The sequence below is a fragment of the Macaca nemestrina genome, chromosome 15, assembly GCF_043159975.1.
Source record: "Macaca nemestrina isolate mMacNem1 chromosome 15, mMacNem.hap1, whole genome shotgun sequence".
In the NCBI taxonomy this organism is placed as follows: domain Eukaryota; kingdom Metazoa; phylum Chordata; class Mammalia; order Primates; family Cercopithecidae; genus Macaca; species Macaca nemestrina.
Window position 1 is genome coordinate 94599512 of NC_092139.1, and position 13702 is coordinate 94613213.

Genomic DNA, 13702 nt, shown 5'->3' on the forward strand with positions numbered 1-13702 from the left:
TTTTTTTTTTTTTTTTTGAGACGGAGTCTCGCGCTGTGTCGCCCAGGCTGGAGTGCAGTGGCGCGATCTCGGCTCACTGCAAGCTCCGCCTCCCAGGTTCACGCCATTCTCCTGCCTCAGCCTCCGAGTGGCTGGGACTACAGGCGCCCGCCACCACGCCCGGCTAGTTTTTTGTATTTTTAGTAGAGACGGGGTTTCACCATGTTAGCCAGGATGGTCTTGATCTCCTGACCTCGTGATCCACCCGCCTCGGCCTCCCAAAGTGCTGGGATTACAGGCTTGAGCCACCGCGCCTGGCCTGTGCAGAGTCTTGTGGGACATCATAAGGACTTTAGTTTTTACTTTAAGTGGGATGAAAGTCATGGGAGGCTCTTGAGTAGAGGAATGCCAAGATTGGACTTAGATTTTGAAAGGACCACTTCTGCTTCTGGAGAATGCACAGCATGGGGAAAGAACAGGAGATCAGTTAGGAGGCCACTGCAGTGCCCCTGGCACAGGGCCGTGGAGGCTGGGTGACACCTTGATATGTCTTTCCTGGGGCTCCTCATGTCACCCTTCTTAGAGAAAAGAAACAGGAAGGCATTCAGCAGGCAACACTCACTTTGGCTGGGAGAGTCATGCCCAGATTGAGGATGGCCATTCCACACTGGGTGACACTGTCTCCCTCAGCTCCTCAGATGTGCAGGACACCAACACTTTCTCCTTCCAGGCCCCGGTTCTGTCCATCTCACTCTGACTCTTCGTTGCTCCCCACCTGCCCTGCCAAACCCCAGCTGTGTTTGGCAGCCTGTGTGAACCTTGGCTGCCACCCACCAGCCACCTGGCCCATAGCAGCCCTTGGGAACAGCAGCTGGCTGGGAATGTCCAGGGCCTGATCCTCCTGGGTCATTGGTCGGGGCTTTGGGCAAATTCTTCCCTGCATCAGTTTCCAGGGCTGCTGTAACAAAGTGCCATAAACAGGGTGGCTTAAAATAGTAAAATTTTATTATCTCACAGTTCTAGAAGCCAGACACTCAAAATCAAGGCGTTGACAGCGCCATACTCCCTTCATGAGCTCTATGGAAGAAACTTCCTTGCCTTTCCTGGCTTCCAGTGGTTGCTGGCAATCCTTGGCTTTCCTTGGCTTTCATCAGCATCACGTCAAATTCTGCCTCTGTCCTTACGGGGCTTTCTTCTGTGTATGTCGGTGCCTTTGTACATCTACAGATCTCCATCTCCTTATAAGAACATCAGTCATTGGATTTAGGGCCCACCCTCATCCAGTATGACCTCATCTTAAATTGGTTGCATCTACAGGTATCCTATTTCCAGATAAGGCCTCTTTCACAGGTACCAAATGTTAGAGTTTCAACATCTCTTTTTAGGGGCATAACTGTGGTTTGGTCTACCATCCCCTCTCGACTTCCTCACTGGTCTCCCTGCTATCAGCCTCTACCTCTCCTGTCCAGCCTCCTCCCTGCAGTCAGAAATCTTTCTAAACTATCTGAGAGAGCCGCTTCCTTGCAACAAACACTTCCATGCCCTCCCAATAACGTCAGCACTCCTTAGCATGTAATTGAAGGCCCTGTTGGTCTGGTCCTTGGAGCCTCTCTCTTCTCCCTGTGTTTGGTCTCGCTATTTTAGCTTGGTAGTTTTCACCACTGGCTGTCTATGACAAACAACTAGAAACTTTCAAAAGATGCCCATGCCTGGGCTCCTGGACTATTAAAGTGTGTTTCTGGGATGGAGGTTTGCTGTTGTGTGCTGTGGAAACTCCCAGGTGATTCCAATGAGAAGCCAGGACTGAGAACCACTGCTGTGGCTGTACCAGTGGTTCTCACACTAGAGCTAGACTCAGAATCCCCCGGAGGGCTTGTTACAATAAGGACTTCTACCCCTCAGAGTTTCTGATTCAACAGATCTGGAATGGGGCCAGATAGCTTGCATTTTTAACAAGTTCCCAGGCAATGCTAATGCTGCTGGTATACTGGAGCTTCTCAACCTTGGCACTACTGACATTTGGGCTGGGTGATTCTTTGTGGCGGGGGCTGTCTTGTACATTGTAGGAGGCCTAATGGCATCTTTGCCTTCAACTGTTAGATGCCAGTAGCACCCCTACCCCAATACACACACTTGCAATAATCTGAAATACCTCCAGACACTGCCAAGCGTCTCCCAGAGAAGAGGAGACAGAATTTATCCACACAGTGGCATTGGGTAAGCACAGATGCCAGGCTGGGGCCAGGTAGTGATGAGGGAAGGCCTTGGTGGTTGTGGTAAATGACAGATAACTCCCGTAAGTGTGACTGACATGGCCTCTTCTGCCTCAGGGCCTTTGCACATGCTGATCCTCCTGCAGGCAACTCTATTACCTTGTCTTTCCTGACTGTCTATTGCAGGTTGTTCAGCTCTCAGTTTCTCCATCACCTCCCCCGGGAGGCCTTCTCTGATCACTGCCTGATCCCAGCCTGGCTTCTATGCTTACCCAATACCACACGGTATGGAGAAATGGACAGTCCACAACTGTTCCCGACAGCAACCCCAAAGGGATGCCCAACAGAGGAGTAAAGCAACTGTGCGTGGCTAGAGTTCAGGGAAAGAAACGTTCCCTGGGGCCAGGCCAGAATGGGAAGGCTTCTGGAGGAGATGGCCTCAGAACCATAAAGGATGGGTAGGTACTGGATAAGCTGAGAGGAACTAGGGGGACACTGGCCCTGAGGGAACCTCGACGCGTGAGTGTGGAGGCTGGAAAGCCAAAGCTATTTCCTTGCCTGTAAAATGAGGCCAATAATCACGCCTGCCTTACAGAATTGCTGGGGGGATCTAATGCATGGTATGCACCAGGTAGGAAGTGCCCAGTAGATGTCAGAGAGGATGAAGATGAGGGTGGGTGGGGAGCCTTGATCATTCCAGTGTGGCTGGAATGGGCGGGGTGGGGAGGAGGCTTGCGGGAGAGAACCAGAGAGGGTGCTTGGACTTTGAGGCAATGCAAAGGCATGGAAGGGGTGGGGGCAGGGCCGGGGATGTGGAATACGGGCTCTCTGGGGAGTCTCTCTGCGAGGTGAGGTTAGAAGCAGGAGCACAAGGAGAAAATGTGGGCAGCCAAGGTTCTGGCAGGAGACAGGTGGAATCTTTCGACAGGGGAATTTGAAGAGGAATATTAAATTCAAAGTGTGTGACTGTGTACATGCGTGCACATGTACATACGAGTGTGTATGTTTGTGAGACAGTATGTACATATGTATACAAGCATGGATATGTGTGCATACTATTTACAAATGTGGGGACAGGATGTAGGGAAATCACAGGGCAGGGGCAGCACTGGGATTAGTCATAGCAGGAAGCTGTTACTACCTCTAAGGGCCAAGGGGCAAGGGAGGTGAGAGGTTCCCAGAACCACAGGATGGGGAGGCTGAGTAATGGGAACCTGCGGACAGGAGCTGTGGCCCTCAGTGGTGGGGACCAGCCTGCCCAAGGGACTTCTCTCATAGGAAGCCCTCAACCTTACTTCTCTCATCTCCTGCTGGGCCTTGCTGTTGGCTTAACACAACAAGAAACCCTTGATGCATGCACTGGTGTACCTCCAGGGCAGAGAGTGGGGTGGAGAAGGGTGCAGAGTAGGGCAGATGGGCTGATGGAAAAATTGCCAGCACCGGCTAGATGGGAAGGCCAGAGTGTGCAGAGTGTGTGAAGTGTGTGTGACAGATTATGTGTGTATATGTGTACTTGTGCGCGTGAGTGTAAGAGAGTGTCTATATGTGTTCATTTATATGTGAGTGTGTATGAGTGAAAGGATGTGTGTATATATGTGTGTACATGTGAGTGTGTGAGAGTGTGTGCACAGAATACATGAGTGTGTACGTATATGTGTACATAAGAGAGGGTATGCAGGGGAGGGAGAGTGTGTATGTGTGTGAGAGATGGAGGGTGTGTGGGTACATTTGTGTACATGTGTATGTGAGAGTGTGTGTACATGTAAGAGTGTGCATATGTGTGTGCACGAGTGTGACAGGGATAGAGTTGTGTATATGTATATGAGAAAGATGGAGTATGTGTACATGTGTACACGTACATAGGGATGTGAAAGAGTTGTCCATGTGCATATGTGTGTACATGTGCTTATGAGAGTGTATACGTGTGTACACATGTGTGCTTGTGTGTACAAATATACATAAGTGTGTGATTGTGTACATATGTGCACATGTACATATGAATGTGTATGTTTGTGAGATATGTACATATGTATATAAGCATGGATATGTGTACATATGCACGTGTGTGAGAGAGGAAGTGTGCACATATGTGCACACGTGTACATGTATACGTGTGTATAAATGCACATGAGTGTATGTACATGGGTCTGCACTTGTCTATGTGAGAATGTGTGCACATATGTGTGTGTGAGAGAGGAATGGGGGGAGAGAGAGAGAGAGTGTGTGTGTGTGTGTGTGTGTGTGTGTGTGTGTGTGTGTGTGTATGTTGGGGAAAGAGGGAGACAGTGGCTGGGGAATGTAGAAGTTCTCTATCACCTGGCCAGGTTATAAAAAGTGAAGATCTTAGGTGTGAAATAAAACAACCACCTTGGTCACAGGTTTCCACACTTTTTGGTAATTATGCAGATGCTGCAAAGACGCCTACTACTAGAAGCCTACTTCCTACGTGTTGTGCACCTCACGTGCATGTGACACTCACCACCTTCACAGTGGGCACCGCCTTCCCCCTTTACAATGAGGCACTGAGAGGTGAAATGACTTCTCCAGGGTCACAGAATTAGTCAGCGGCAGCACCAGAACCCAAACTCAGGTCAGCCTCACCGCAGCACCCCCAATGGCACAGTGCCTTCAAGACACTGTCGAGGCCACTCCCTGCCTTTCTAGATGGGGAAACTGAGTCAGGAGGGGCTGTGACTGGGAGCTAGAGCCCACAGTCTCCAGCCTTCAGTTCCTCTGTCCCCTGGGTGGGTCACCACCATCACCCCATGGTCCGTGTGGATACCAACTTTATTCTCTGGGAAAGAGCCATTTGTTCCTCACAAATAAAATACTGTAGGAGTGTTGCTGGGTGACTCTCAAGGCAAGGTTGAATTGTTGCTGTAGTTTCTGCTCCAGCTCTCCCTGAGGACATGCATCTTTGGGCCCCGAGGCTACCATGTGACATGTTTGTGGCCCTGAAGCCACCACGCTGGGAAGATGATGTGGAAAGAGGGCATGGAGACGGAGATGCCCATGAATCCCTACTGTCCCAACCACCAGCTGTTGTACCTGCCCAGTTCAGGCACCAGGCATGGAAGTGAAGAAACTTTGAAGATATCCCCATTCTGGCCCCCATCTGACTGCCATTTCAAGAGAGATCCCAAGCCAGCACCACCCAGCAGGGCTATTTCCAAATTCCGAATCCCCAGAAACCATGAGAAATAGTAAGTAGTTGTTATTTCAGGCTGCCAAATTGTGGGATTATTTGTTATGCAGCAGTATCTAACTGGTACATGACTGAAGATTCCTGCTGTCTTCTCTTTTTCTTGGCATAACACCCCATTTCTTACACAGGGAATCTGTTCTGAACCCAGATACCCTTTTCTGATGGTGGAAACTTCTAATTATTGGCCAATTGATACATGTTGGGCTCTGTGCTCAAAGCTAGCATGGTACATGCATGATTTCCTTAATCTTCTTAACCACTGCACAAAGAAGATAGCATTATTTTCATTTTACAGATGAGAAAACTGAGGCTTAGAGTAGTGGAATGATGCTCCCAACTTAAACATGGGCCTAGTGGCCTCAAACCTGAGCATTTTCCCTGAGCTAGTCTGAATTGAGCTAGCCAGGGGTTAGGTCGTGGTCTTATCCCTGGACATCACAGGCTTCTGGGACAGGTAGCCAGGCAAAGCAGGGCATGAGGCTGGGTTGGAGGCCTGGTCTGGAAGGGCAGGTCAGAGGAGGGGAGAGTGATTCTGCTTCAAGAGGCTTCCTTATCACCAGTGACCCAAGATAGATTGACAATAGGCTTCCATACCATTCTGACCTTCTGGAAATGTGGAGACTGCTGTCCTACCCTGCCCAGGAAAGACTGGTATGGTGCCAATAGACTGTGGATGTGGACCCCCGAATGTGCTGTCTGCAGCTCCTTCTGAGGCTAAGCCCAGGTGTTCTCACAGAGGCCCCTGATGCCCAAAACATGTGCCAGGCTCTGACCATCAACCCAAATAGCATCATCTCACTGCCCAGAGGCTCCGTCTTGCAGCCCCATTCTCGGTCCAGGTTTCCAATAGATAATGATACTTCATTTAGACCAGTTTCCTGTTCATTTTAAAAGGATTTACTTAACAATTAAGCACTTATTAAATTTATCTTTATAAGAACAAGGCAAGCACATTATAGAAAATGTGAAGGAAAAATTCCTCTCCATCTATTCAACAAACATTTCTCATGTACCTACTGTATTGTCAGTGCTGTGTCAGGTGCTGAAGACATAGAGGTGAGCAAACTATCATGTCATTCCCACTCCAGTGACTCACACATCATGGAACTGGGGGAAGAACATCTTAGAAATCCCTTTCTACCTCCCAGAGAAAGGGACCATTCGCATTTTGCCGTATTTCCTCCAGGAACATTTCCCCATAAAATTTCTATGTATACATATAAATATATATTTAAATAGTATATATCTTTAAAATATGGCCTCCTACCATACATATTACTCTGTAACTTGGTTCTTTTAGTTGTAGGATTTTTTTCACTTAAGAATTGATTGTCAACATTATGTCATGTCAATACATTTTTTACGATATCACTAACAAACTACCTAGGGGAGGGGAGAGAAATTTCCCCAGAGCTCAATTATCCAGCGTCAGGTATTTTTGCTCTTGAAAAGAATAATAAGGACAAGTAAGGTTCTTGGTAGGAGCAGAGTGAGAGAAAGCCCCAAATCAGTGTTGGCTGCCCCACAAGATGCATCCCCTACTATTGAGTCTGCTTGCCTCCACCGCCACCCAAAGGCTAGACCTGTTCTGTCAAGGTGGGAGTTGTTACTCACTTCTGGGGGTGTTTCTGTTTTAATGAGGGATTTTTTTTTTTTTTTTTAAGCAGAGAACATAAATACCCCTGGGGTAGATAACCCACCCCAAGTAGGCAGCTGCCTATGTTACCAACTAGGTCCCGCAGAGTCCAACCCTGAAGGCAGAGATCTGAGAAGCAGGACCAGTGAGAATCAAAGCTGGAAGGGAACTTGGTTAGCTCTGGGACAAACCTGCCGATTTTAAAGATGGGGCCACTGAGACCCAGAGAGGCTCACACACTGCCTGAACAAGACCAGAAGCAGGTGTCCAGCTCCCCCACTCAGCAGTCTTTCCCAGGTTGATTAGGGTGGAGGAGTTTCTTCTTTGAACGTAGGAATGAGTCATCTTTACATCAGTATTTTGGAAAATTGCAGCACACATAGAAGTCCAAGACAGGCACGTTGCAGGAAGAATAGATTTCTGGAAGCTATGAGCCAATGGGGGAGATGGAATGGAAAAAGAGCAATTGCATCTCCCAAAAGCTGTTTGACTCAGGGGCTGTTGTCTCCCTGGTTGGAATGGCTCACTAGGGGAAGGAAGTATGTGTCTCCCGGAAAAAGCACCTGCAAAGTGTTCTCCTCTCTTGTCTCCACACAAATGTGGTGCAGTGAAGCCACCAGCCCTGGAATCTACAACTTGAGTGCAGATCCAAGATCTGAAGCTTCATGGCTGTGTGACCTTAGGCAAGAGGCTTCACCTCTCTGAGCCTCAGTTTTACTATCTATAAAACAGGGTTGATAATGCCTCCCCAACAAGATAGTGGAAGGTTTGCAGATAAAGTATGTTAACTGCCTTATATGTGGGAAGGGTTCAATTAAAGTTAACTGTGGGAGAGTTAACCCCTAAGAGGCTGAGCATCTTACTTTTATGCTTTATAAAAACACAACGTGGGGCATCAGGTGCCTCGAGTTCTCATCTCAGCTCCTGTGTGACCCTGGGCAAGTTAGCTAACCTCTCAGGCTCTTAGTTTTCTTATCCGCGAAATGGGAATAATAATAGAATTGACTTTGCAGGATTGGGATAGGGAATAATTAAGATAATTACTATACACAAGGAACTTAGCTAAATACCAGACATGTAGATGGAGTTTAGTTCATGTTAGCTGTTATTATTATTGGCAGTGGTATTTTAATTCTTTGGAAACATAGAATACCTTTCTCTTTTAGCTGTTCTACCCATCCCTTAATCTATGTCTAGGGAGGGGAACTGTTATGGGACATATATTCATTGAGCATCTACTATGTGACTGTTATGGGGTAATTACACATGCTGTATTTCAGGTAATTTTTCCAAAGTCTTCCGAAGTAGAGAATCATCTCCAATGCCATTAATATCTATGGAGAGAAATTACTAGCAGGTGAAGAGATTGGCCCAAAGTTACAGATTGTCAAAGTAGACAAGCTGGAATTTGAACCCAGATCTGCCCGAATCCAAAATCTTAACCCTTCCTTCTCCACCAGACTCACCATGTCTTTCTCCAACTGACCCCCTCAGCAGTTTCCTAAAAATCCATTCCTCTTGGTATTCCTCAAAACTATGATTCCCTCTCTTGGCTTGTGCTTCATATTGTAAGTAATGGTTTACTCATTTTTGCCTCCATTTATCACGTTTATCAAGGATCTACTATGCATCAGGAGCAACTGCTCCATTTACTCAATTGCTCAATGGACATGAAACATAATAGTGATGCCCTACATTTGTACAGTCCGTTATATGTTGTAGAGTGCTTTAAATGATCTCATTTCACCCTCATGACAGCCCTCTGAGATTAGAATTATTTTACAGATGAGGAAACTGAGGCTCTGATATGTAAAATACTTTGCTTTAGGTCATTCAACTTGTATGTGATGGAGTGAAGACATCAACCAGATGTTTTTAGTTTGATTTGAGAGCCCTTTCAGCCATACTAGTAAGCACCTGTTATAACCATCCATCCATCCATCCATCCATCCATGCACCAACCCACCCATGTACCCATCCGTCCTTCTCTTCACTCACACATATATCCATGCACCCATGCATCCTCCAATACTCCCGTCCTTCCACCTACACACTCATCCATTCATCCTTCCGTTCATTTATTCATCTACCTATCCATCCATTCACCCATGCACCCTACCATTCTTCTACTCACTCAGTCACTGACTCACATATCCTTCCATCAACCCCCCATCCGTTCTTCCATCTATTCACCCATCTATACATTCATCCTTCTACTCACCCACTCATATATACATCCACATATTCACCTATCGACACACCCATTCATCCGTCCATCCATCCATCCATCCATCCATCCATCCATCCATCCATCCATCCTTCTATGCACTTATTCATCTACCTATCCATCCATTCATCCATCCACCCAACCAACAATTCTTCCACTCACCCACTCATGTATCCATCCATCCACCCACCATCCATTCTTCCATCTATTCACCCATCTACACATTCATCCTTCTACTCATGCACTCATATATCCTTCCATCTATTCACTCATCTAGACATCCATCCATCCATCCATCCATCCATCCATCCATCCATCCATCCATCCGTCCATCCATCCATTGTAAAGCAGGGATTGCAAGGCAGGTAAGACATAGTCCATGTTTTCAATGGTCTTTCTTTCCAGGTTTGTGCTGTCCAATGTGGAAGACATCTGTGACTATTTAAATCTAAATGTATATTAATTATAATTAAATAAAATGTAAAATGAGGTTTCTCCGTCACATCAGTCACACTGAAAGTGTTTCACAGGAAACTGGTGGCTCCCACATTGGACAGCTCAGATATGCAATGTTTCCATCATCACAGAAAGTTCTATTAGAAAGAGTGCTGCTCTAGAGGCAGAAGCTGAAAGATACAGAATTATGAAAACATAAGGCACGCGGTAAGAACTTCTGTGAAGTATGTAAAGAGCTACAAATGCAGTCAACCATAGGACAACAGCAGCAGCCACGGTTGCTTGTTGGTTAAGAACTTTATAATTTGCAAAATCCAGGGGCATCCATTTGCTCTTTGAACACTTTGCTAAATGGGAATTTTAAATATATTTTACAGATAAGGAAATTGAGGTTCATAGAGATAAAGAGACAAACACGGGGGAGTCTGGGATTTATTTTTTCCCTCCCTCCCTCCCTCCCTCCCTCCCTCCCTCCCTCCCTCCCTCCCTCCCTCCCTTCCTTCCTTCCTTCCTTCCTTCCTTCCTTCCTTCCTTCCTTCCTTCCTTCCTTCCTTTCTTTTTTTTCTCTCTTTCTTTCTCTCCTTGGAGTTTGCAGAAGGAAAATATCTTTCAGGGTTCTATTTTCTCTTAATTGGAAAATGCCCGACACCCAAACACACCTCCTCCTTGGCATCCTGTCGTCTTTCTTTTAAGATTTCTTAGCTGTGATGAATCTGATGCGGCCAGCCTCACGGCTTCTGGCTTCTCTCCTTTCAGTCTGACCCAACACTAGCTACCAGAGAGGTTTCCCTAAAAGGCAAAAAGACCAAGCCTTTCCCCTGCTTAGAACCTTCCCTGGCTTCCCATTCCTTTTAGGGTAACGTGCAAACTGCACACCGTGATCCAGGCCCTGCTGACTCACCTGCTGGGCATCCCCTCATTCTTCAGACTCTTGGGTTAGTTCTTTAGGGCTGTCATTCCACAGGTCACTTTACATTCCTTACCATATAGCATCCATTTCCCCCCACACCCTTCTGACTCTTGGCTGCCTGATGGACTCTTAGTCTTTTTCCACCACTGCTCTCAAATACGCAGAGGTGCATCTGGTCATATACCTGTAGGTGATGGAGAGAAGCAGAAAGAGAGGTTGGGGAGACAGAATGGGAGGGAGAGAGGGAGGAAGACAGAGAAGAGAGGATAGGAGGGAGAAAGGAAGGGAGGAAGACAAAGAGGGGAAGAGAAAGACAGAAGAGGGGAGAGTAAGAGAGGGGAGAGAATAAGAGGGATAAAGAAAGAGAGGAAGAGAAACAAGCAGAGAGAGATGGGAAGGGTGAGAGAGAGAGATTGAGGGAAGAGAAGGGAGGGGAGGGGAAAGGAAAGAAGGGAAGGAGAGAGGAGAGAGATAGGGAGGAAGAGAGGAAAATAGAAGGAGATATCTAAAACGATATTTGCCCACTCCCCAAAAATGTTAAGTTATTCCCCTTGGGGGGAAGAACTTTGGAAGTTATGCTTTCAATTTTGTATTTTAAAATTGTTTGTATTTTTAGTCCACTTACAGATAAACTTTTTCCAAGCAGCATACAACAACAAGAAAGTAACATTCAAATATTACCAGGTCACTTCAGCTGTGAATGCTTTTCAGGACCCCCCTTTTTTCTTCCATAATTATGCACACCTTCCCTTCCACCCACCCGCCCCAAATGGAGGGGTGTAGCCAGCCACCTGGGAGTTGTTGAAGGACAGAGCCTGTGTCTTATCTTCCTGGTCTCCAATGTCCTGCACCGAACCCAGCCAGGACAAGCTGGGCCTTGTAAGTGTTGGTTTAATGACCAGAGGCAGGAAACCCATTATAACACCATGCATTGTCCAGGTTAAATAATGGAAAGGATTATTACAGCAATGATGCTGCAATGTACTCTTAATTCACCATGGCAATGAGGAGCATGGGGACAGCTCATGTCACCAAGCTGGGGATCATCAAAAGGTAATTTTCCCTTCTGTGGACCACCATGCCCTCTTTGTGTTTTAGTTATTTGTGATTCCCTATGCATACACCACGCCCACACCCACATACATACACCTTTTTTCTTTTTCTTTTTAGGGCAGGGGCACTGACTCGAATCTGAATCATATCTGGTTGGAGTTGATCACACAACCAGCTAGTTTCTTGACACAGGTGATGAACCTCCAGTGAGCAGCTGTTCTCGAAGCATGGGCCCCGTATTTGCAGCCTCAGCATTGCTGCCTGAGAACTTGTTAGAAAGGCACATTTTGGGGTCCACCTCTGAATCAGAAACTTTAGGTTGGTGTCCAGAAATCTACATTTCCACAAGTCTTTCAGGCGATTCTGATGCATCCTCAAGCTTAAGGATCACCGGCCCGAAAGGGGACTCAGGTGCTTGGGTTCCAATTCTGGCTGTGCTGCTTGTTGGCTGTCCCACCTCGGGCAAGTCCCCTCACCTCTTCATGTGTCTGTGTCCCCATCTGTAATATGGGCACATCTACAGTGCCCATCTCATAGGGTGTGTCAGGATGGGCGAAGAGCAGTCGAACAACTCCCACACTTAGTCCCAGCAGATGTTACCTGGTACCATATTTCGTGGAGTAGAAGCTGCCTTTGATCATCAGACTCACCCGGAATTCACACAGTAAATATAGGGCATAAGTCTGCCTTAAAACAGTGTTTCTCAAACTTCAATGTGTACACGAATCACCCAGGAATGTTGTTAAAAGGTAGGCTCTGATTCAGTAGAGCCGAGGCCAGAGACGCTGCATTTTTAGCAAGCTCTTATGTAGGAGGATGCTGCTGATCCCTGGACCATGCTTTGTGTATGGATTGGATCCAGCACCTGGGTCTCACAGTGGGCTCACATGATGTGCTGGCAATGGTCATAGACTGGTCCTGGGAGAGGGTGGTGGAACAGGATGTAGTTCATTTTGCTCATTCCTCTCTGGCCAAAGGACAGAAAGCCTTGGCATAAGAACTGGAGACATGCTTTGAGCTCCTTGTAAGTCCACCCACTGGCCGAAAGGAAGCCCTTTGATCTCAGCATCCTCATCTGCCAAAGTAGACCACTCAGTGCCCACGAAATAGACCACTTAGTGCTCACCAAGTCCATTCCAAGGGCAAATGGTGAGAATCAAATACCCATGTTCTCCATGAGTGAATTAATGATACATCTTTCCTTGGGACCATGGTTTTTCCAGAGTTTAAAAATAGTGAAATGATGTGGAAATTTAAAGGCATCAGGACAAGGCATTGCTGGTGAAGTTGGCTAATTATTACATTACTATGTGATCATCATTATTAGTGTGAGTGATAAGCCCTGCACTGTAATTCTCTTTTGAGCACCAGTCCTAGGAATGGCCAGTCCTTACAGTCATCCTGGAATTCTGATGGTTCCAGGGGACACCTGTCAGGCCACCCTCCTGGGTGGGCTTAGCATACTGAGGGCCATGCAGAGGGAGCCCTGGTTGTGTCCTCAAAGCCTCATTACTACAACCATCGTATTTGCAGCCACTCTTTGATTTCAAGGCACTGCTCACTTCCAAGGGGACATGACAGGGCTAGAGAGAGAAGGGGTCATGGACGCTCATTTCCAGAATGAACAAAGAACACTTATGAGGGAGAGGAAAAATACCTCTTGACCGCCCCCGACATGTGTGTGCACAAATACACACACAAACACACACATACACACATGCATGCACATGCACACACACACACATGCACGCACGTGCGCATTCACACACACACACATATACACACACACACACACACACACACACACACAGGCTGCCCCAGCCTGCATGTCACCATCAATCAGCGCCTTCCCACTTGCCATTTGCAGGCAGAGTTCCCTACAGATGTGCTTGGGGGCTGGGAGAAGGAGAAGGTGGAGCTGGGGCTGGGGAGGGAGGGGAGGTAGAGATGTCCTCAAAGAGTTAAAACCTTGCCTCACCAGACTGTGAATCCTCCTCGACTCTCCCCCACCCCCATCCCCCTC

At 47.1% G+C, this 13702-nt stretch overlaps 1 long non-coding RNA gene across 1 annotated transcript; it reads right to left on the reverse strand.

Annotated features, from left to right (window-relative positions):
- Nucleotides 1-1005: 1005 nt before the first annotated feature.
- On the reverse strand, nt 1006-11501 carry LOC139358946 (uncharacterized). Its single transcript, XR_011614428.1, has 3 exons — nt 11418-11501; nt 10618-10810; nt 1006-1217 (listed from the first exon to the last, which is right to left on the reverse strand). It is a non-coding gene; the product is annotated as an uncharacterized lncRNA (long non-coding RNA).
- Nucleotides 11502-13702: the final 2201 nt, after the last annotated feature.